This window comes from Ictidomys tridecemlineatus, chromosome 12 (genome assembly GCF_052094955.1).
Source record: "Ictidomys tridecemlineatus isolate mIctTri1 chromosome 12, mIctTri1.hap1, whole genome shotgun sequence".
Taxonomy (NCBI): domain Eukaryota; kingdom Metazoa; phylum Chordata; class Mammalia; order Rodentia; family Sciuridae; genus Ictidomys; species Ictidomys tridecemlineatus.
This window is the reverse complement of record NC_135488.1, coordinates 42,782,079-42,805,982: the sequence shown is the minus strand read 5'-3', so window position 1 is coordinate 42,805,982 and position 23,904 is coordinate 42,782,079. Positions and strand designations below refer to the sequence as shown.

Sequence of the window (23,904 nt, the reverse complement as noted above, 5' to 3'; positions counted from 1 at the left end):
AAAATACTATTTTCATGTCTTTTTATAGAGTTGGCTATGATCCTATTATCCAGGCTTTCTCTTTGTTGAAAAATGAATATTATTCATTGTTCCATGATTGTACTTAGGCCAATAATTTTCCTGCAAAGTAAATAAAATTAGAAGGGCACAATTAAAATATTGAAGGCATATTGGTATGGGAGGGTACACATGCCCTCCACGTGCTCCGGAAAGCCTTAAGTAGCAAAATTGAAAGGGGCAAGGAAAGCAGGTGGATACGGTCAGGGTTTGAGAGGATGGTGGAGAGTTTTCATATTATAGCCATTCCTAAGAAAGGCACAGAATAGAAAATCCCCGTTGTGTGTTCAGAAAACACCTGCCACTTCCTGTTAGGGTTCTGAAAGAGAAGACAGTTGGAAAGGTGCCTCTGAACTCCAAATGGTGGCAGAGCTGTACATTTTAAGAAAATCGATTCAGTGGGTAGAAGGACCTCAGTTTAGGAATCAAAGTTACCTCTGGTTTTTGAGTAGGGAATTTACATCACATTTGAAGAGGCGTTTTTAATAACTTCAAAGGTTCCTGAAGGGTATTTCACATTCTGTCGTGTGTTCTCATTTTGCTTTCATAAAACTTATTAGAGAATTGTTACGGAATGTACCCATGAACCAACCTTTTCATGTATATTCACCTTAACATAGAATAAAATTCATAAATATTGTTTACCTTGGCTGCTGGTCACACTCGATTCACAGAACTATGGAAATTAAATCGTTAAATACTGGCAGTCATGTGGTTATTAGAAAAGAAGACAAGTTGAAGAGGCCTGCATTCCTGTCTTCTATAATCAAGTAAGAGAAACACCTTTGTGTCCTGGATTTATTTTATTTATTTATGTATTTTAGTTGTAGATGGACACAATACCCTTATTTTATTTGTTCCTCTTTTTTTTTTTTTTTTGAATGTGGTGCCAGTAATCAAACCCAGTGCCTCACACATGCTAGGCAAGTGCTCTACCACTGAGCCACAACCCCGCCCCACCCCCCCGATTTATTTTTAAGAGAAACTAGAAGTAGTCATAGGCTGTAGGTCATTTGAGTATTAAGTATCAATCAAGAAGTAGAGTTTTCTTTTCAGTAATGGATCTTTGTCATTTTCTAAATTCTAGCCAAGGAAGCAGATTCCCTTGTTTCCTCTCATATATTTATGACAACTGTGAAATTTCAGTCACTTTAGTGACACATTTCTCCTCAAGGACCCTGAATGATTTGAAGTGTGAGATCTTTTAAGGTCTATTAAATGCCCTTTTCCACCATCTACTTAACAGATCTTTTTTTGTTTTACACCTGGAATAATTGAAATTTCTTTTAAATTTTCATCATCTTTCGTGAGTATTTCCAATAAATGAAAGACTCAAAGTACAGAGAAAGACACCACTGCGCTCAGTGATTATTATCGTTTTTTGATGGAAGGTAATTATTGATTACAGATTATTATTTCAACTGTTGCAACCTTAAAATATGTAATTTTTTTAAAATGTTGATGCCTTCATGAGTACATTTGCAACTCTTTGCTGAAACACAATTCTATACCTTGTCAAATTTATTTTCTCTTTTATAGGGCTATAAGCTGTGTTTTTTACTATGCTTAATTTTTTTAATTTTCCTAGTTCAGATACAATAATGAGAATAGCAAGGAGAAATTTTAGTGAATGTAGTATGTTTTTAGTGTATAGATATGAATGTAATAAAACAGTTATTCTTACTGGTGCCTGGTCATGTTGGAAATTTCAGTTTTATTTTAATTTGAGAGAACAGTCTTCCTAATGACAAGACTTAATCTGTCTAGTTTTGTGCAAAACAATAGGAGTAGTAAGAATTATAATCCCAAAATCATGACTTAGGAAAAATTCTGTACTTCTTTCCCAAGTCCTCCTTATTGAGGTACCTTTCATAACCCCCAAACTGCTTTCAACCTATATTAATAAAACAGGTGTGTTATTGAGGCTTCTAATAATTTTAGAAAATTCAAAGGAAAAATACTGAGTGAATTGCCTGGTAGAATTTTTAGTACTGATGTAAAATGTATATGTGTTTACAATGGCTGCCTAAGAAGTTAGTTACTAAGATCCAGTAAATCTTAAAACAAATTTGCTTTATTATATGTAGAAGTGATATTAGTTAAAGATATCAATCTATAACTGTGGGAGGCACTAGACAAATTACAAACATAAGGGAAAAATAAAAGCAAGCATAAAGTTCATATTTAACTAAGGGAACATAGATGCTAAAATAGTAAAATCTATAACAGAATAATCTGAATTTATTGAGTTCTTTTGGAAGATTTTCACTTTTTCCAACAAGCTCTATTCACATAAGAAAAAAAAAATTCAATTTCGTTTATTAACAGTTAACGTATCATCTTGAAATGAAGCTCATTGCAATCTAAAATGGGCTCTGTGAGGAGCTAATGAGCAAGCTCCTGCCTGATATTGACAATTAATCAGCCATAAAAGCATTTAGGAGCAGGACCCATTGACAAGCATGTAGGCTCATGCAGACTTCAGTGAAACATGATATGTGAACATATTTGTCTAATTGTACATCAGGTTTTTTGAACAAATTCCCACCAAAACACTTAATTATCTACAGAGGTGATGCATCCGTTTCTGAATCCGTAGGAAGCTTTTTGGTTTGCTGTAACCATATATAATGGATTAAATGAAGTTTTATTAGGCTTTGTTGCCAGTTTTCCCATTTTAATTGCTATAGCAACCTGAAGCCAAAGTTGGATCATTGGATAGAGTAACTGAGCAATTAAAAGGGACCATCATTGTGCCCTGATTATCCTTAGCCCTTAAGGAAAAACAAGTGTTTAAAATAATTGGAATTCTGGAATGTAGAAAAAGAATGAGTTTTTTTTTTTTCACACTGAAATTAAGGAATGATAAATCAATTGCTATTTATATTTTTTTCTTTTAAAGCTTTTAGTTGAAAACATTTGAAACACATATTGCATCTCAACTGTGAACATGAAAATTTAGTGCTTTATCTCATAATTAATAAATATCTTACAACCGCATTCACCCTGACACACTGGAGGAGGGGAAAACAGAGTACATACCTGTGGTATGGTTTTGTCCTTTTTAAAATTTTTGATTGATTTGTGAAGTCATTCTGCCATATTTAGGCTACCTATATATTTTATTTTGTTGATAGGGAAGTTGTGGGATAATCTCCCCTCCACTCCCCTTCCCATTTTGTGATGTTTAAGTCTTTTCAAAGTTTTTCTAATATTTTTAATTCTTACAATAATAAAAGGAAAACAGAATTTATTATGTTAAGTGTTGTAGCTAAATACAGCCTTTGCACACTATGGAACATGAACTAATCCCAGGTGTTCTTTGTGTCCTTTGGTGATATATTTGTTCATCACTCAGAATATAGTACCATTCTAGTATTTTTAGGCTGATTTGATCTTTCTAAATCTAAAAGCCCTTCTTTTTCAAAGGGGATTCAAAAAGAATATTGCTTCCTTGCAAATTGTTAGGAAGATTTCTAGCATATTAACAGAACAGAAAAAAGACTCAGTCAAGTATAAAATTGATAAGTAGAATAGAATACTACACCAGAAGGGATTTGGAGGCAGAAGCCCAATGGGTTAAGAGCAACTTGGAAGTAACTGAAAATTAGAAGAATGGATGCCTTCCAGAATATAGAAAAACATAAGTTATAATGAATAATTTTTAATACTATATTGTATGGAAATGTGAATTTGCACAAAAGGTAAGTTAATATGCTATTTTTTACTTTGTGAGAATTCAGATAGTATTACTGCTTTTTATAGTTTTAGCTCATATATTTCACTTAAAATGCAAGCACAATTAAGAATGGTTTATTCACTAAGTCATTGAGATAGAAATGTGTGACTCATAGAAGACTGAACTGATTTAAGTTCTAATTTAAATTAAAAAGTCTAACTTAGGACATATTTGTATTCCTCTGTCTTGATGTAGGTTCTCCAAACTTACCAATAAAATATCAACAGAAATAAAGAAATAATTAAACAGCAAAAACAATTAAACTCACAGACACCTATTATAAATAATTAAAAAATACAGGACCTATCTTATATATATTATCTAAGTTGAATCAAGAATCATGACACATACAAGGTAGTTTGAAGCAGATGTAAACATATCACATGTTACCTACAGTTTGGGTGATAACTAATAACCTCCACAAAGTGCAGGTATAATAAAATAGCTCAGGGGTGGTTGGTTATTCTTTTCCAGCTTCTTCCCCTCCAAATCCCCTTCTTTTCAACATTCATTCACACATGATAACTTCAACTCCCAAGAAACCACAGGGCAGACACAGGATTACATGCTTGGATGAATTATACCTCAGGAGATGGGGCTCAAATACAAGGTTCTGAGAGAACAGAGAGATAGAACGAGCCATGGGGAAATTTGGTGCTGAAATTATGATTTTTAGACTTGTCTTCAGTGAGGGCTGGCATCCATGCCACTCAGTTCAGCAAAGCTTCCTTCTTAGATGCTGGCTAACACTGAAAACCAGTCTGCAAACATCAGCAGGTCCTTCCGCTGAGCCAGGACATTTCAATACTCTGGTAGACAGACATATTGGTCAGTAGATCTACACCTGCTGAGAAACATTTAATCAGGACCTCATACCAGGATGGAGTTGAAAAACCACAAAAAGCAATGAGATAGGGAAACAGATATTTTTAAGAAAACAAAAACTATCAATGTGGCCAGGCTCTGTGGCACACACCTGTAATCTCAGCTACTCAGGAGGCTGAGGCAGGAGGATCACAAGCTGAACCCAGCCTCAGTGATTTAGCAAGGTCCTAAACAACTTAGCAAGACCCTATCTCAAAATCAAAAATAAAAAGGGCTGGAGATGTGGCTTAGTGGTTAAGCCCCTCTGGGTTAAAAAAAAAAGAAGAAGAAGAAGAAAGAAAACAAGAAAGAAACCAGCAGTGTGACAAAAGTGGGTAGTTAACTTGAAGACTCAAATGAAGGCTAAACCTCTCATTACATATAAATATCACAGAAAGAGAAAATGTTTGAAGAAATAATTTCTAGAATAAATCACTAACTAAAATAGCAAAATAACACATTAAGTCTAGGAATGAGAATAACTTCAAGATGAAACAACAGATTTGTATTAAAATGGAATTGGGTGAGAAGATGTATAAAAAGGAAGGGCAATTTGGCAATGTTTCCCAAAAATGCAAAAACAAATCATCAGGAAAACAGAAAGGTTCTGAAACCTAGAAATTATTACTTTTAGAAATTTATCTGGCAAACTTATTCACTTCTGTAAAAGAAATGTACATAAGATTATTGGGTAGAATTGCTTATACGTTAAAGATTGGACTCAAACTAGATACCTATCACAAAGGAACCAGTTGTTTAATTATGCAAATCCATTTAATGCAACATTATACAACTATTAAAAAGATTGAGGGACACAGTCATATTAAAATGAGGAATCATGTCTAAGGTGTATCATTTACTGAAACAGAAGCAAGCTGTAAAAGAAAATGTGTGTGTGTGTGTGCGCGCGCGCGTGCGTGCGTGTGTGTGTGTGTGTATTTGTGTGTGTACACAGAAAAGCAAAATTGAATCCACATGGAAATCATAGAATTTCATGAGACTTTTTAACTAGTTAAGTGAAAGACAAGAATCAATCACTTTCTCAATGCTGGGGAAATTGACATTGAGACGAAAACCATAATAGAATCAGAAATTGAAGGGAAGAAAACAGATTCAATCTGAGAATATTTCATATTCATAAGAAAAATTTACAATCTATAATATAATGAAGAAATTTTTTAGCTAATAAAAGAATTCAAAGAAATAGAAAGGAATTCAAAACTGAAATAATTCAAAGAAGTCATTGAATGGTAAACAACCTTGTGAACACATGGAGTCCATACTTTAAAATATAAGAACAAAGAAAATAATATTTTAGCTACTCAGGTACTCAAATATATCGTTTTTAACTTTATTTCTGCAATGTTATGAAGGAAATTAATTTCACAGCATAAAAGTGAAGTAATTGTCATGATTTTGAAATTATGTTTTATCCAAATTGTTGTTCTGATATTGGATATATGTGAATAAGAGGACAATCTCAGAAATGTATAAATAGTTTTGTCATATGTATGACCAAAAAAAATCACAAAATTGTAACCAAAACATTGAGTGGTACAACTTGAAAAAGCAAATGGCAATATTATTTCATGCAAAGCAAATTTTATGTCCAAAGATAAGTGATTTTATAGACTGATGTTCACAGACATTTGATGAAGATTATAGTCCACAATGTTTGTGTGCCAATGAGTAGAAAACTATAAGAAACATAAATGTAAATTGAGAAACACAATATCTTTAGGGAATTCTGCCTCCACCTTTATGTTTTTTTTTTTGATAAGACAACAGATAAATGCAAGATACTTGAAAAATATAATCCAGATTATATTTTTCTTAGGTAGACATCTTAACAACAGCTAATGTTTGCTTTCCTGAGTTTGAAAATTTGGCCTCTCAAAGCTCATCTCCACTCCCATATCCCATAAAACGTCATCTATACAGGATTCCAGTAGAATTTAAAGTAATACTATTATATATATAAAAAATAGTACTATTTTAAAAAAACAAGCATTTTAAAATAAGACAATTAAGTATCTACTGAGATAAGGATGAAATGGGATGTTAACTGAGGATGTTATTTTTGAACAAGTGAAAAATGAACTCATGCTAAAGTGACATGTGGCCAAACTGAAACTTGGTCCCTGACGTGTAAGATGTGACGGTAAGATCATTTCTTCCCAGAAATCATGAGACAGATGATAGCCAAATCCCATTAAGCCTTCAGGATTTAGCCTACAACACTACAGAGAAATTAAACTTGAAATGATCAATCCAATATTTGTTCCTTTTTTCCTGTGCTCCTCTGTTTTTTTAAGTGCCTATAAAATTCACTCACTCTGTTGAGCTCATTAGAGCGCCTTTCTAGTTTGTAGACTGAATGCTACTCAGTTCTGGAATAACTAATAAGCCAATTAGATCTTTGAAACTGAATTTGTGGAAATATTGTTTTTTAACAGTGACAACCACAGATTTTTTAAAGAAATAACAAAAATGATACCGCAGTGTATGAAATCTATGTGACAACTCCCAAATAAGAAGATATTGTTTCAAATGTTAATATTCTAAAGAAATAGTAAGAATTGGTCAAATTTCAAAGAATATTTTTTAAAAAGAATTGGGTTTTACTTTTTTAACATTTTTTGACATATTTTATTTATTTTCAGTTAATAGAACAGTTTTAGTTTCACAGCCAAACTGCATGGGGAGAATAAGGAGAATTCCAGCACATCTCAGTTCTCACACATGACATTCCACATTAATGTCCTGCACAACACTCACAGCTTTGTTCTAATAAAATTAACCAACATTGACATATCATTAGGAGCCAAAGTCGAAAGTCAAGGTTCATTCTTTGTGTTGCACATTCATTGAGATTTTATAAATAAATAGCAACCTGTGTTCTGTGATGGTAGTATTCAGAAGTTTCCCTGCTATAGAAACGCTCTGTGATTTGCCTATCCATCTCTCCTTTGCACGGAACCCTGGGGCAACCACTGATCTTTTTACTATCTACATATTGTTGCTTTTTCTAGAATGTCATATAGTATGTAACCTTCTCAGATTGTCCTCTTTAATTTAATAGTATGCCTTACATATCTCTTCATGACCTGACAGCTAAGTTCCTTTCAATGCTGAATAATATTCAGTTGCCACGATATACCACATAGTATCCATCCACTCACTGAAGAACATCTTGTTGGCTTCCAAGTTTATTTTTTTAATACTTTTTTTTTTAATTTCAGGTGGACACAATATCTTTATTTTTATGTGGTGCCGAGGATTGAACCCAGGGCCTCATGTATGCCAGGCAAGTGCACTACCGCTTGAGCCACATACCCAGCCCCAATTTTTTTTAAGTTATAGATGGACACAATACCTTTATTTTACTTAGTTGTTTTTATGTGGTGCTGAGGATCAAACCCAGGGCCTCATGTATGCTAGGAAAGAACTCTAGCACTGAGCTCTACCCCCAAAGTTTCAAGTTTTGTCAATTATTTTTTTAATGCAACTTCTACAAAAATCCATGTGCTTTGTGAAAAAAAATCTTTTTTTATTCCTGTGGGTAAATATCAAAGACTGTGATTGCCACATAAGAGGATGTTTAGTTTTCTAAGAAACATACAAACTGTCTTCCAAAGTGGTATTTGTATTCTTACCAATAAATAACAACAATGTTCTCATCATTTGGTACTGTCAGTTTTGGGGATTTCAGCCATTCTAAGGGGTGTGTGGAGGTGCCTCAAATCCCTAATGCTACGTGATGTGTAATAGCTTTCCTAGGCTTATTTGCCGTCCGTCTGTCTGTCTTCTTTGATGAGGTGTCTACTCTTTTTTCTTGCCCATTTTTAAACAAAGTTGTCCCGTTGCTAATTTTTTCAGTTTTAAGGCTTCTTTTTAATATTTGAATAGGCATTTAATTTGGCATTTTATGTTTAAATCTTTGATGCATTTGAAGACCATTTCCTGAAGAGTGGAACGTCTTTGTAAAGATTCACTTTTTTTTTTTTTGCATTAGAATGTTCACTTGTTCCAACACCATTTGTAGAAAAGACGTTCTTGCTTCATTCTATTGCTTTTGCCTGTCTTTCAAAGAACAGTTGACTAAATTTGTGTCTGTGTATTTCTGGACCTTTTATTCTGCTTCATTAATCTCTTCCTTTATTCTTTGCAAATATCCTGCTTTCTTGAATATCAGGGTATTAGAGTGAGTCTTGTAATCTGGTAGGATCACATCTTCAAATTACCTCTTCTTCAATATTGAGTTGGTTGTCTGTGACTTCTGCCTCTCCAAATAAACTTTAGAATCAGTTTGCTGATATTGATATAATAACTTTCTGGAACTTTGATTATGATTATACTGAATCCACAGATCAAGCTGGCAATAACAGGCAATCTTGACAGGATTGCATGTTTTTATATATAAAAATGGAATATCTCTCCAATTGTATAGCTCTTTTTAATATTACAGATCAGAATCTTTCTGGTTTCCTCATAAGGATCTTGTACATATTTTGTCAGATTTATATGCAAGTATTTCATTTTGAAGGATGCCAATATAAATTGTTGTGTTTTTAACTTCAAATTATTTTTGTTCATTGTTGGTATAGAGGAAAGGATTAGGATTTTCTCTATTAACTGTGTATCATGTGTCATTTCTATAATTGCTTGTAAGTTACATGAGTTTTTGCTGATTCTTTCAGATTCTTTTCATTAAAATACATAATCCACGACAAAAGACTATTTAATTATCCCTTCTCAAATTATGAAATTGGGGAAACATTTGTACATTCTTTACACAAATCCTACTTGGTTATGGTGTGATATTATTTTTCATACTCTTGATTAAGTTTGCTGATATTTTCTTGGTGATTTTTACAACTATTTTCATGAATAAAGTTTTATGTTCCCAAATTGTCTTTGTCTAGCTTAGGTATAGGGATAATGCTGGCTTTATACAATGAGTCAGGAAATATTCTGTTTCTGTCTTCTGAAAGAGATTGTAAAGAATTTGTATAATTTCTGTCTTAAATATTTCCTACAATTTTCCAGTCAACACGTCTGATGCCAATGATATCTTTTTGAGAAGGTTATTAATTAGTGTTAAAAATTACTATAAGAGATAAAGACCTACACAGATTGTCTGTTGCTTCTCATGTAAAGTTTTATCAGAGAACTTCCCTCCAGGGATCAGTCCATTTCATCTAAATTATAAAATTTGTGGGTATGGAATTGTTCCTACTATGGCTTTATTATCCCGTTAATGTTCATGGAGCTTGAAATCATCACCACTCTTTTTTATGGTTATTAATAATGTATATCCTTTCTCTTTTTTTACCTTAGGCAGCCTGGATAGAGGTTGATCAATTTCATTGATCTTTCCAAAGAACCAGCTTTTTGTTTTGCTAATTTTCTCTGTTGATTTCTTATTCTTTAATGTAATTGCTCTTTTGCTCCAATTATTATTATTTACTTTCTCCTGCTTACTTTGGATTTAATTTGCTTTACTTTATCTAGTTACCAAAGATGGGAGCTTGGAGTATTCATTTTAAATCATTCTTCTTTGCTAACATATGATTTCAATGCTATAAATTTTCCTCTTGGCACTGCTTTTGCTGCATCCTACAAATTTTGGTAAATTGTATATCTATTTTCATTAACTGAAATATTTTTAAATTTCTTAATATTTTTTTCCAATCCATGTGTTATTTAGAAGTATGTTTGTTATTTAATCTTCAGTTACTTTGGGACTTTCCAGCTATCTTTTAGTTACAGATCTTAGTTTCCTTTAATCCAGGCAACATTAAAATTAATGTTTCCTGAGAGCAGACATTGTATGATTTCTATTCTTTTAAACTTTTAAAGGTGCATTTACAGTTCAGAATGAGGTCTATCTTGGTGAATGTTCCACATGAATTGAGAAGAATGTATAATTGACTATTGTTTGATGAAATACTTCACAGAATTCAATTTTAAGAATATTGAAGGTTTTATTGTAATTAACTATATTCTTACTGATTTTCTGCATACTGTAACTGTCCATTTCTGATACATGAGAGTTAAAGAGTCTCTAACTAAAATAATGGACTCATCTATTTCAGTTTGGGGTCATATATTTTGATGTACTTGGAATATTGTCTCTTTGATTTTCAATCCCTTTATTATTATTAAAGACTCCTCTTTTATCTTTTTGAAACCTCTTTGGAAGTTCACTCATTGTGAAATTATTATAACTACATTTGCTTTCTTTGGATCAGTTATTGTTACATGATTCATCATATTTATTTTCATTCTACTTGTGTCTTTCATTCACAGCATAGATGTTTAAAGTGATTATTGCTAGATTTGGAGTAACATCTATCATATTTGTAACTATTTTGTATTTGTTGCCCTGTTCTTCACTGTATTTTTATTTTCCACCCTTGCTATGCCTTTGTGGTGTTAGTTGGGAATTTGATATTACTTCATTTTCTCTCTTTCCTTAGCATTTCAATTACAATTTTTGAAACATTTTACTGGTTTCCATAGAGTTTTAATATACATTTATAGCTAATTCAAGTCAACTTGCAAATAACACTATAACATTTCATGGGTAGTACAAATGTCTTTTAGTAATAAAATATTTCTAATTCTAACACTTTGAATAATTATTGTCATTATATCACTTATACATATGAATATATGTATGTGATCAAGTATACTAAACTTTTGATTTAATTGTTATTCATTTGATCGTTTCAGAAAACTAATTTTTTATTTCACCTTCCCTTATTCCTCTTCCAATATTCATCCTTTCTTTCTGTATTTAAATCTGAATTTATGACCTATGCAATTTTCCTTCTATATAACAAACTTTTAAGAAATTGACAATGTAACAATCTACTGGCAACAAATTATTTCAATTTTTGTTTGTCTGAGTCTAAATTTCTTTCTCAATTTTGAAAGATAATATCACAGGGAGCAGAATTCTTGGATCATGCTTATATTGTTCACTCTAAATGCTTCAACTATGTTACTCCACTCTCTCCTTATTTGAATGATTTTGGAGATGTTGGATGTTAATTCTTTGCTTCTCTACTGGCAAGGTATTTTTTTTCTTCTGACTCTTTTCAATATGTTTTCCTTTAGTTTTGATTTTTTATAGGTTGAATATAACATGCCTAGATATTTTGTCATTTAAGCTTCATGGTCTACTCTGAGCTCCGTGAGTTTGTGGTTAATAGTTTGTTATTAATTTAGGATAAATTCTCAGTCATTGTTGCTTTAAATATTGCTTATCATTCCTTCCTCTCTTCTTCTCCAGATATTTCCATGATGCATATGTTATGTTTTGTAATCATACTGTAATCTTTGGTATTTAGTACTGTTTTTCTTTTTTATTCAGTCTATTTCCTCTGGTTTCTTCAGTTTGGGAAATTTCTATTGATTTTTCTTTAGGTCAGAGATTCTGTCCTCAGCCATATCCAGTCTTCTAAATGGCCCAACAAAGGGATTCTTCATTTATCCTCTTCCTTATCTCTCATAATTCTTTTCGATGTTTTTATTAGAATTTAAATATCTCTGATTCTGTCATTTTTATTTAGTTCCCCATAGCGTATTAATTATAACTAAATATAAATAAAAATTCCTTGTCTGATCAATATTCCTGTGCTGTCTGACTCTGGTTCTGATGTTTGCTCTATCTCTTCAAATTGTGCTTTTAGTCTTTTAGCATGTCTTCATTTAAAAAAAAAAACCTGAACATGATGTTTTTGGTGAACTCTGATAAATAGCTGTTAGTGGTATGCAGCAAAGCTTCAGGGAAGGGGAAGAATTTCAAGAACTTGTAAAAAACACTCAGCCTTTCAGTGAGCCTGTGCCCCTGAACTATGAACTTCACTAGTGGTTCTCCAGAATGGAAACGGTGGCTTCAGAGGGCTGGGGTTTACCATTTCTCTTTCCCCGTGTGCAAGTTTAGAGCTAGGAGGAGTTGTGTATTTCCATTCCTCCAGATAGATGGATCTCTGATAAACCCCAGTAGGTTCCTGCCTGGTAAAGTAGTCTCTTCCAAGGGCAGACCTCATTCTTGAGAATAGAATGCTATGGTGTATTTCCAAATGTTCATTTTCTTCTTATTCCTTTAGAAGCTAATTTTCTCTGATTGTCACTATGAGAATCAGAGCTCATTGTTGTAGAATTCTCAAATATGAGAGGGATCCTTTGGTGACTGGATACCTGTGTTAGTCAGCTTTCTGTTACTAAAATAAAATATAAGAGGGCTGAGGATGTGGCTCAAGCAGTAGCATGCTCGCCTGGCGTGTGTGCCGCCCGGGTTCAATCCTCAGAACCACATACAAACAAAGATGTTGTGTCCGCCAAGAATGAAAAAATAAATATTAAAATATTCTCTCTCTCTCTCTCTCTCTCACCTTTAATAAAACAAAATATAATAAAACTTAAAAAGAGAAAAGACTATTTGGGCTGAGGGTTTTGGAGGTTTGGGGCCATGATCAATTGGCCCCATTATTTGAGGCCTGTGGCAAGACAGCACATCATGGCAGGAATGCAGTGGAGCAAAAACAATTACTTCATGGCCAAGAAGCAAAAAAAAAAAAAGAAGAAGCGTCAGGTTCTTACACCCCCTAGGAGGACACACCCCTTAATTTCCTAAGTACCTCTTAATAACCCACCTTCCAGAGGTTCCTCCACTCCCAATAGCACCCGCCTGCAGGCCACATATTTAACACACAGGCCTACGGGAGACATTTAAGATTCACATTGGGGCAGCCTCTCTGGAGTCTTAACTGTCAGATGTGTTCACAGTGACCACCCAGCACTTATGCAATTGCACTGTCGTTTTTCCTACCCTGGAACTGATCCTCATTCTGATCTCTAACTGTGAGCTTCAGCTTCAGGAAGCTGTGAATTTCCATTGACTTGCCTATTTCTCCAATCTTGAGGACAGTATGTAGATGTACCTTGATTTCTATGTTCATGTCCTTATTAAAAAACATTATTGATAATTCCAAATTCTATAATCATGACTATGACCACTATAGACATTTTTAAATATTTTTGTTTATAGATGATACCTTTATTTTGTTCATTTAGTTTTCTTATGGGTGGTGCTGGGGATGGAACCCAGTGCCTCAGGCGTGCTAGGCAAGCACTCAACCACTGAGCCACAAACCCAGCCTCACTATAAACATTTTTACCCAGGTTTTTACATGGACATAAGTTTTCAACTCATTTAGGTAAATGCCAAGGCATATGATTAACTAGACCACATGGTAAGAATAAATTTAGTTTTGTTAAAAAGTTGTTAAACTGTCCTCCAAAATTACTGAAGCATATTTTTCCTTACAAACAGTGAGCGAGAGCTCCTGTTGCTCCATATCACTCTCAGCATTTGGTGTTGTCAGTGTTTTGGGTTTTAGCCATTCTAGTGTGTGCACAGTGAGATCACACTGTGGTTCTCCTCTGTATTTCCCTGGCAACTGATGATACTGAGCATTTTTTTTCATGTGCTTATTAGCTGTTTGCATGTCTTTGATGAAACGTCAATTCATTTTTTCCTAATCACGTTTCTGACTGGTTTCTCATTATTACATTGTAAAAGTTCTTTGTAAATTGAGGATACAAATCTTATATTGAAAATGTGTTGTTCAGATTTTTTTTAGCACTTTTCATTTTCTTTATGGTATCTTTTAAAATGCAGAAATTTAAAATTCTCCCAAGTCCAACTTTTCATTCTTTAGTTGTATGGCCTATGCTAATAATATGTTTCCTTTATATGTATCAATCAATCTATGCCAGTATCACATCTTTTTAATAACTTAACAATTTCAACAAATTTTAAAATCAGAATGTAAATCATCTTAGTTCTTGTTTTCTTATTTTAAAAACTGATTTGATTTCATTCTAAATGTTTTGCGTTTCCATGTAAGTTTTAGGATTTGTTGTCAATTTCCCTCCCCCCATTTTATTGCTCTTATTTATTTATTTTGATACTAGGGGTTGAGCCCAAAGATGCTCTGCCACTAGGCGACATCTACATACCTCTTTTTAATTTTTTAATTTTGAGACTGGATCTTGCTAAATTGAGCAGGCTGGCCTGGAATTTATAATGCTCCTGCATCAGCCTCCTGAGTAGGTGGGATTACAGGCGTGAGCTACTATGCCGACACCTGTTTAACAATGTCTAGAGGAAAAACAAAATATGCTGCAATATAGAAAGGGATGACATTAAACCCATGCCTCATATTAAGAATAACTGTCTTCTTATCATAAACTGAGACTACCAACACATCATCATGGAATGTCTCTCCAAAGTTGTGTGATTGTCAGTTTATAAGTTTTATACATATTATTATATAGTTTACAAGTTATATATATATTATTATATGTATTACCAAGTATGTCAATATTTTTATGATGTCATAAGTAGAATTAAATATTTAATTTCATTTTGGGAATTGACACTCCTTATGTATAGAATTACAATTGATTTTTGTATATAGACCTTATTTATTATAACCTTTGTTACAAATTTTATTCTAATTTTGTTTGTTTGTTTTAGTGGTTATTGAATTCCTAAGGATTTTCTATATACAGAATTAAGTCATCTACTTCTTTCCTTCTGTTCTGAATGGCTTTCCTTTTTTCCGTTGTTTTGTTCTTCTTGATCTTGCTGTCCAGACCTTCCAAGCTTTATTTTAATTGAGTTGAACTCTTTTGTTCATGTTTGACAGCTGACAGCTCACAAGTCCACCATTATCATTTTCATTTTGTCCCACACTTACTCAAGCCCATAAAGAAAGTCCAGATGTGTTTTGTTGGTTTGTTTTTGGCCAGAAATCCTGGCTTGTCAAGAAACCTCATACCAGTCCCATCCCTGATAAAACCAGAAACACCTTTTCCTCCTCTCACACCACTTTCAGAATGGGCTTGGGGTGTACCCTGTTCCTTCCAAACCCTCCAGTGTATACATTAGACTGAATAATCGCTTCCCATAGATATCTATTTCCAGACTTTGGAATCTGTGTTGCCCTTAAAATAAAAATGCTTTGTGGATGTCATTCAGGACAGAATCCTGGAACAGCTCAATTATTCTGGATGACCCACGTGGGTCCTTAATAAATTTTAAGTGTCCTTATGAGAGAGAGACAGAGAGAGATCTGATTCAACCAGAAAGAGAAAGAAAGATACAGGAAAAGTCATTGTAAATTCAGAGGAAGGAAATGGATTTATATGACTGAAAGCCAAGGGCTTCCATCCCCCAGAAACTGGAAGAGGAAAGAAACAAATTCCAAGAAAGGGCACCACCCTGCAGACCCCTTTATTTTGATCAGGTGATAGTGATTTCAGACTCATGGTCTCCTAAATGTAAGAAACACATTCATTTCATAATAGGCCACCATGTGTGGTAACTGGTTCCAGCAGCCACGTGGAGTTAGCCAGTGTATGGGGCATCACCAGTCAACATGGGGATCGGGGTGATCAATACACCTTCTTAGGGGCAACCTCCAAATATCTATTAAATATAAGTGGAAGAGGGGATATCTCTGCCCTATTAGTCTCCTTAAAGATTTTTTTTTGTCCATGTTCACTAGAGATATTGGCTTTCTTAAGATAAATTTTAATTAGCATCAGGATGACACTGACCACACAGAGTTAGAAGTTTTCTTCTCAATTTTTTGGGAGTGTCCATGGAGTGTTGGCATTAATTTTTCTTTAAATGTTTACTGAAGTTCACCAGCAGACCCATCTGAGCCTGGACTTTTCTTTGTATGAAATTCTCAATTTGTAAATTTTTGTACTTGTTACTGATACATTACTTCCAAAAATTCTGCTCTTTCTTCTCTGTCCCCTTTTTCTGTGATTATTATTATGCATACACGGCATATGTTGTATTTGATGGAGACTTGCGGTTCTCCAAACCACGGTTTACTTTTCATTTTCTTTTTCTTTGAGTAACTTCGAATAAAAAGTGAATCAATGTAGATTTTTCTAGTTTGCTGATTTCTCTGTCATTTCAAATTTGGTATTAAACACCTCAAGTAAATTCCCAAATTTATATCATTGTACATCTCATCTTCAAAATTTCTATTTGACTATTTTCTTAAAGAGAGAGAGAATTTTTTAATATTTATTTTTTACTTTTCGGTGGACACAACATCTTCATTTTATTTTTATGTGGTGCTGAGGATCGAATCCAGTGCCCCAAACATGCCAGGCGAGCGCACACTACTGCTTAAGCCACATCCCCAGCCCTTGGCTATTTTTTAAAGAATATTTTCTACCTCTTTACTTCTAGTCTGCTTTGTAACTTGTTCTGGTGAGGTGCCCCCCCCACCCAATGACACAATGCAAGAAAGTTCAGAAGAGAAGGGTTACGAAGGCCTTAACCCAATCAGTGAATCGACCCCTTGATGGGATTAACTGAGTGGTGACTGGAGGAGGTGGGCCACTGGGGGTGAGCTATTCGGGTATGTATTTGTATATAGCTAGCAGCATCTCTCTCTGCTCCCTGATCATCAGGTGAGCTGCTTTCCTCTGCCATACTCTTCTGCCACGACGTCCAGCCTCACCTCCAACCCTGAGGAATGGAGCCTACTGTCTGTGAACCAAGACCTCTGAAACCTTGAGCCTCCAAAGAGACTTTTCCTCCTCCGCATTTGTTCTACTCAGGTCTTTGAGTCACAGCATGAAAAGGCTGACTAAAATATGACTCATCACTGTCCTAGTATTCTTCAAGATTTTTAGACATTGACTTTCATTACTTTATAATAACTATTTAAAATCTTTGCCTTGTACTTCCAACTTCTGGGCCTCCTTGAGGGCCGTATTCGTTGGATTTGTTTCCCTTTTCTCTGGATCAGTCTTTCCTGTTCCTTTGCATATCTCCCAATTCTTGTTGGAAACTGGATATTTTAGGTAACACCATGTGGCAACTTTAGAAAACATCGATCATCCTTTTCCATATTGTTTTTATTAATTATGGGGTTGTTTTTGTTAATTAATTTTTCTAGACCATTCTATAAAGCCATTGTCCCCATGGTCTGAAGCCTGTGAAGTCTCAGCTGGGTTGTCTTAGTGGTCTGGTGATGGGTCAAAGAATTCCTTAAGTAACTGGATCTTATAAGTTCCCTGCTCTTACTCATCAGTCTGACAGTTCAAATGTCTGCTTCAGTCTTCATTTCCTCCTTGTGCAAGGACACAGGTTGGAAAGAGTAAATGATTCATGCCAAAGAAGGTTATTTCTGAGTGGGCATACAACTCTACATATGCAAATGATTTTCTGCATAAAGCACAATTATGCTAGGCTAACACAGAGTACCCTATAGCTATGTTTTTTTTTCAGATCTTCATTTTTAATTTTATGTAGGGGGTTCTTGTTTGCCCTCACTATTATCACACAGGCAATTTCTGGGCTTTTTAAACTAATGAAATTATATATCATGTAATATTTTGTGACTTTGATCTGTCACTTTACATATATTTCATTCATTTTTGATGTTGAATAACATTCCAGTGTACGGATAAACCGCACTTGTATTATCTGTATTTTATTTTAACAACATTTGAGTTGATTCCATTCTTAAACTCTTACCAATAACACTACTATGTTTTTCTGTGGTGATGTTTTCATTTCTCTTCCCTTTCTTGGAATGTAATAGGAGAATAGGGTTGAAGTTCTTTCTCAGGTTTGCAAATGTTTTTTTCCTACACTATTGCTTATTTTTTTCACTTTATTTATGGTCTCTTTTAAAAAATGAAAATTACCAATTGTAATGAAATTCAATTAACATTGACTTTCTCAGTTCTTCTAGTTCTGCTGTCATATCTAGTGAAGCATTATTTAACCAAAATCAAGATCCGTTTCCTCTATTTTCTTCTGAAAAATTTGTAATTTTAGGTCCTACATTTAGATTGATGATTCTTTTGAGTAACTTTTTAATGCTACAAGTGAGAAATTTACATGCTGGGAAATGTTTCTATTGTTTTGTTTTTATTTTTTTGCATATGGATATACAGTTTTTTCCAAATCACTTACTTGAAGAAATACATTCCTCTTCTTCCCTCATTAAATTTTCATGGAAACTTCTTCAAAATCAATTGAACAGGGCTGGGGTTGTAGCACAGTGGTAAGAGTGTCTGCCTAGCATGTGAGAGCCACTGAGTTCTATCCTCAGCACCACATAAAAAATAAATAAAGGTCCATCAACAACTTAAACAACAACAACAACAAAAATCAATTGAACAATTATGCACAAGCTTAATGCACTAAAAAAGGATAAAAAGAAAATAAATTGACCATAACCAAGAGTTGTTGTGATCCTCAAATCTACCCTGTTAATTCATACATTTCTCCCTCTCTTACTTGTAAGGAGCTTCATAATTACATCAGACCTATCCAAACAATATAGACTAGGTTCTTCACCTCAAGGTCAGCTGGTAGCAAGTTTAATTCTATCTATAATCTGGATTCCTATTTGCTATGTAACCTACACTCACAGCTTCCGTGGATCAGAATATAAATACATTTGGGAGGTGTTATTCTGATGACCAATTACACACTAAGTGCTTTTCAAATGTTAAACTTTGTATTCTTAGGAAAAATTCCAATTGATTATGGTGAATTAATTTTAATTAGAAATTTCACATGGTTATTAAGAAATAATATAGAGAGATATCTCCCCTACCCAGTTCCACTCAATGCTAATATCTTGCAAATATGTAGTACAATATCAATATGAAAATATTGATATTGACACAGATAATATTATGAACAGATCTATCATGCCAATATCATTAGCCTTATTCTTTTATAAAAACAGCCCTCCCCTTCCCCCCTCAACCCATTCCTATCCCCTCTGCCTGGCAACCTCTAATCTGTTCTCCATTTCTGTATTCTTGTTATTTCAAGAATGTTCTATAAGTGAAGTCATGTAGTGTATAACATTTGGGGATTGACCTTTCTCACTCACGGTAATTCTCTGTAGATTCATTCAGGTTATTGCACGGCACAATAATTTTTCCTACAAAGAAGTTATCCATAATGTGGTTTTCCCACAGTTGTTTACCTATTTGCTTTTCAAAGGACATCTGAGTGTTTCCAGTTTGAGGAGATTATGAATAAAACTTCTATATACATTCATGTGCAGGTTGTTATGTGAGAATAAATCTTATTTCTTTGGGAGAAATTCTCAGGAGTGAAATTGAAGGATTGAAAGATAATTGAAGTTTTAGGCTGGTTTTTTTTTCTTTTCTTTTCTTTCTTTTTTTTTGTAATTTCTAAATGTTTTTCAGACTGACTGTACTATGTTAAGTTCTCATAAGCAATATAAAAATCACCCAATTTCTCTTGGTTCTTTCTTATCATTTGAAGATCACTTATTTGTTTAGTCTTTTGTAGATACAGAGTGATAACTCATTATGGTTTTATGTTGTATTTCTATGGTGGCTAATTATGTTGAGAATCTTCTAATCTATGTATTTTCTATCTGTGTATCTTCTTTGAGGAACTGTCTCTTCATATCTGTTACCCACTTTCTAATTGGAATATCTGGGATTTTTGCTGTTGAAACTACAGAGTTCTCTATATATTCCAGATATGAATCCTCTTTTGGATACATGACTTGTGTATATTTTCTCCCTTTTTGTAGTTTACATATTATTTTTAGGGTGTATTGTGAAGAAAATTTTATAATTTTAATAAAATCCAATTTATCAATTTTCCTTTTGTTCTCTACAACTCTTTTTTGATGCCAATGAATTCAGTTTGGTAGCATTTTTTTGAAGATTCTGAATTTACATTCATAAAGAAAATAGATTCTTAGGTTTGTCTTTTTTTTATCCTGTGATGTTTATGTATATCTGTTTTGGATATCAAGAAAAGGTACCTTTATAGAAAAAGGTAAGTAGTGTTTCTTCCTATGTTAATTTTTGCTAGAGTTTTGAGAAGGCTTGCATTAATTTTTTTTTTTTAATGTTTAGCAGTGACGTCTTCTTGTTTGGTCAATTTTTTGTGAGAAGTTTTTGAAAAAGAATTTAGTAGGTTAAAACTAATATTTATTTTTACTGTTTTTTGGGGCAAGCAGTCTAAAGATGATTCAGCTGGGTGCATATGGCTCAAGGTCTCCTACAGAGCTCCTATCAACCTGTCAGTCAGGACTGGAGTTCCATCTAACAGCTGGACTTGGGAGGATCTGCTTTCAAGCTCTCAGGAAGCTGTTCAACGGATTCAGCTGACTATGGAGACTGGACCATGGACCACGGTCCCCACCGGATGTTGACCAGAAGCTTCCCTGAGCTCTTGGGCCCATGCATCTCTCCATAGACAGTGAGCAATATGGCAGCCGGCCTTCCCCAAAGCAAGTCAGGGAGAAACCAGTCTTGGTGAATCTTCTCTTGGAATTGACATCCCATTATTTGGCTCCCATCAGCAGTTTTGCTTTTTGTGGTTTCTCTTATCAGCGGTCTGAAAATATTCAATGGAAAATTATGGAAATAAACAATTTATACTTTCAATTACATGCTATCCTGAGAATTTTTTAATTTCTAACTTATTCTCCTTACTTATTCCATTCTATATTTATTTTCTTCTTGTGTCAGTTTCTCATTTCTTTCCCCACTAGAATTGCGGCTCTGGGTGCTGCAACCTTAAATAACAATTGCTGATTTTTTTTTTTTTTTTTTGCAGAGGGTACTGGGGATTGATTTCAGGGGAGCTTAACCACTGAGCCACATCCCCAGCCCTTTTTTAATATTTTTATTGAGAGACAGGATCTCACTGAGTTGCTTAGGGCCTCACTAAGTTACTGAAGCTGGCCTTGAATTTGCAATCCTCGTGCCTCAGCCTTAGCCGCTGGGATTATAGGTGTGTACTATCATGCCCAGAAATACCTGATTTTTTTAAATGAAATATCCTGGAAATGAAACTTTTCTTGTAGAGCAATGTGGTCAAATAATGACAATGTCCCCAAATGGGACTTTTCCAGGTGTTTGAACTAGAGACTGAATAGTGAAAACGTTGCGGGGTACATTCCTTAAGGAAGGACAACAGTTCCACTCTGGTGGCTACAAGGCTGCTGGCTTCTGTAGCTACTCTGGGTGTGAGGCTGAGGGTTCTTAAGTTGATGGGCACTTGAAAGAGGAGAACACACGAGAGTAGTCCAAATTAAAGGCCACTGGCCCCGCTATTCTTCACGACATTTGGCTTCTTTTTACAAAATTAAATAAATAAATAAAGCTTTTTAGAGTGATGCAAACCTTGTGGTTAATTCCCAAAGAGAGAAAAAGGTTGATTTTGATGATGGGTGCCAGCATTTTCAGCACTTTTTAGAAAGTGTGAATTTATAGAGGTTCTCACTACACCTTGCCATGATTTCCCACAAATGATTTTTTTCCTCTTATTGACTGTGTGTAAGTAAGGTGAAGCAATTAAGTGACAAGAAAACAGCGACTTAACCAACTTTGAAAAATCAAGCACCTTTCCATGTTAGAATTGTTGGTTTTCCTTAGCTTTGCCAATAATCACAGAAAATACTCTGAATTAAAAAGTTAACTGGGGATTGAAAGAGAGCCATGTCATATATGGACACATTTGTGGACACTATCTTAAGTGGAACGCCATATTTATAAATAGGCTTAATTTTCTTCGAATGACTCAACTGTTAGCATATGTTTTCATAACTATAAAAGATTCCAGCCTCCAAAGTAGAGGGAGCAATATGGTAGACATCAACATACCATCCCCAAACTTAAGAAATTAAACATGGTAAGTCCTTTTGTTTCTGAAGCTTAATAATCCTCTTTAAACCAAACCCCTATATATAGGCTCTTTTCCTGAAAATTTTTAGAAAATAAGAGATCATGTTTTTTTTTATTGCTAAATAAAACTAAACAGGAAGAAAGCTGTGGCTATTTTTTTAAAAATAATTGATGTAATCAGTGGCTAGAAAATCTTTAGGCATGATTTCCAATCATCCACTGTATTTCCAATGTAAAATAATGCACCAATTGTGATGGTCAATTTTTAGAAAATCTGCTCAATAGATGAGCAAGAGTGTTCACATCCACATTTGCACATACTGAAAATATCATTTGGGTGAGTTTTTGATTTATGAGGGCAGACTGGAACTTCAAATGAATAGCAAGAGCAAGAATTCCTGGGACATTAGTCTCTATCTGTTTTTAATATTACAGGAATTCATTTGAATATGATGCTTTTGTTCCGTAATCCCCCAAACTAACATTTGTATCAAAGTTACCTGATGATATAAGAACAGGACACTGCATAATGAAAATGACTTTTCATATTTTCATTCTTTCTCCAGGGAATTTTAAGAATTGCTGATTCAAGGGATGGTTTTAACTAGAAACACAAGCACTCACTCATTCCAAGCAAATGAAAACCAAAAACATAATTGTATTTTTCGCTGTGGTGTTCTTTTATATATAATCTGTAAAAAAAAAAATCCTATCATTTTAACAAGAAACATTTCTGCTAGTCACATTTATATCTTGGATATTGTTGGTAATAATGAAAACGATATGTAGATTCACCTTTTTTTTATCAGATTTCCTTCCTTTTCTTCATGGGAGACCAGAAGGTGTGACAAGTGTCATGTATTTCTGCAGATAGCTCAATGCTGAGAGTGTTGGGGCTACTTGGGGCAGATCACTGCACTTTGACAATGCTTTCTGTCTGCGGTTTTGTTGGAGATGTAAATGGGATGGGGGAAGATTTTTTTAAAATATCTTTCAGGATGGTAGGGTCAGTGTGATTCTCTTTTACCAAACAAAATGGGTCAGTTTGTAAACTCAAATGCTAGATTCACACTAGACCCTGAAGGCAATAAACTGATCACACAGTAACCTTAGAATCAGGGAAAGAAGGAGAAACAGGTCCAGAGAGCAGATGGCCTAATAAGCACAGAATGTCCAACCAACCAGGATCAGTGGGTACTCACCTGAGTGGTTGTAGGAATCCTCTTCTGAGGATAGGCATAGATTTCTAGGGCTAGAAATAGATACAGAAAACTTTCCTAAAAAATAAAATTCAGAATACAAGGGATACAAGAGTACAATAACTTCCAAATTCATATCTTGTTCCCAGGCTCCCTTTCTTGACCATCAATGTTTAGATTCAATTTTTAGTTCGATTTTGGCCCTTGGACAGCTAATTAGATACAATTCAAACTCTGGACAAGTTCTTTATCCTTCAAGTTTGTTTATTCAATTTTTACCTTCTACTCTTCCCC

General features: G+C 34.2%; 1 long non-coding RNA gene across 1 annotated transcript in view; it reads left to right on the top strand.

Annotated features, from left to right (window-relative positions):
- LOC144369580 (uncharacterized) overlaps window positions 1-21,169 on the top strand; it is a 206,134-nt gene extending 184,965 nt beyond the window's left edge. Inside the window, exon 3 of the long non-coding RNA XR_013429366.1 lies at window positions 20,740-21,169. This is a non-coding gene — a long non-coding RNA (uncharacterized LOC144369580). The remainder of the gene's footprint in view (window positions 1-20,739) is intronic.
- Window positions 21,170-23,904: the final 2,735 nt, after the last annotated feature.